The sequence below is a fragment of the Palaemon carinicauda genome, chromosome 6 (assembly GCF_036898095.1).
Source record: "Palaemon carinicauda isolate YSFRI2023 chromosome 6, ASM3689809v2, whole genome shotgun sequence".
NCBI lineage: Eukaryota > Metazoa > Arthropoda > Malacostraca > Decapoda > Palaemonidae > Palaemon > Palaemon carinicauda.
In genome coordinates this window covers 56,674,623-56,676,169 of record NC_090730.1, presented here as the reverse complement: position 1 = coordinate 56,676,169, position 1,547 = coordinate 56,674,623, and the positions used below count along the sequence as shown (strand labels likewise).

At 41.2% G+C, this 1,547-nt stretch overlaps 1 pseudogene; it reads right to left on the bottom strand.

Moving 5' to 3' along the window:
• Positions 1-591: 591 nt before the first annotated feature.
• LOC137643006 (KRAB-A domain-containing protein 2-like) lies at positions 592-1,157 on the bottom strand (annotated as a pseudogene).
• Positions 1,158-1,547: the final 390 nt, after the last annotated feature.

Below are 1,547 nucleotides of genomic sequence, written 5' to 3'. Positions count from 1 at the left end.
CTCCCTTTGTCAACATCAGGAGTTGGAACTCGCACATTGGCTCTCAAAAACGCTGGAAAATTTTTTTGTCAGAGACCCTTTTCCTTCTTTTGTCCTGCATTTTGAGGTTCGATTTCGATTCCCTTTAATTTTGATAGCAGCTCTCTATATTTAAGCAAACAGTTCAGAAAATGCTAGCCCCATAAACTTCTACTTCGTTGTCGTCATTGTCTCTAAGGGAATGCCGACAGATGCATGAACATTTTGGCTACACTTTTGACATGTATGAACACCGCAGGTTTCTTTTAAGCAGGCACAGCAGGTAGTGGAAGAAGAATGGCAGGTTTTCGATGTCATGGTTAGCTCTTTCGATGCTGCCCTGGCTTTGTGAGTGGTGCGGCTCACCATGAACGATCTTCAAGGTGGGCCAGCACTCCTTTAGGCTGCTTACCACACTGCAAATTCCTCGCTGTCATCGGACTGTAGAATTGTTGGAGCACCAAGCAACGTAATTATGTCTACGATTTGGTATGCTACTTCCTGTACCCTCTTTGTGTTCAGGGTTCTGAGAACCACAAACTTGGGGATATGATCGTGATACACCATTATAAACTAGTATTCCCCAAGAGGATGGGATTCAAAGCCAATGAGATCGACCTGACAACGGGAGTGGAATTCCAAAATAAACATTGGCTTAACTACATCGGCTTTTTTGACGTCTTTTTGTTTAATCTGGCAAGGTTCACAAAGTTTAATATACAGTTCAATATCATGACGGGTAACATTTTTCTATTTGAGTGAAAGTTCTTCAAACATTCTGTCCTTTACTCCATGAACAATAGCCAAGTGAGCCTTATGGAGTACGTCAAATAACTTGGAGTCTATGACGTAAAACTGAATGGCACTCACACCTTCTTTAACGGGGTAAATCAACTTACTTTCATTTCCCACCATCATGGCATTAAAGTTTTTCACCAGCCAATAGTCCCGTGATCCTTTCTTGATGGTCGTCTTAGCCTTTTTCACATCATCCAATAATTTTTGGTATCTAGCTTCGGTTAAAAAACGCATTTTTTTTCAGCAGCATTGGCTCTTACTTTAGATAACTTATCTTAGAACCCTCGTTGCATGTCATGAAGGTGTGATTCCTGTCCTGGTACTACATTCCCTTCCGACATGGTCACATAGCAGTCCAAGGGAAATGTTATGGGAGATCGTCTATGGAATCTCTTCCGGATGATATACACTTACCTCGTGAAAAGAATTATGGATATATTGTTTGTGATGTGGCATTGGAAAGTCGTACCGGAAATACGTTGTCATACAATAATGCTCAACACTCATATTCTTTCATTGCCATCATCAAATAACGACCCAAGCGCCACTGCCAACACCGGCAGTGGGAGAAATGCCGGGGTAGGCCAGTTACATACTTTGTCACACGGTAACTCAACATTCTATAGAATACCTAGGCAATGTATGAAATAGCAATCATTCCATACTTTGTCTAAAATCTTGAAGCAATCTATACATTTCCTAGGCATTCTATACAATGACGGATTTCACAC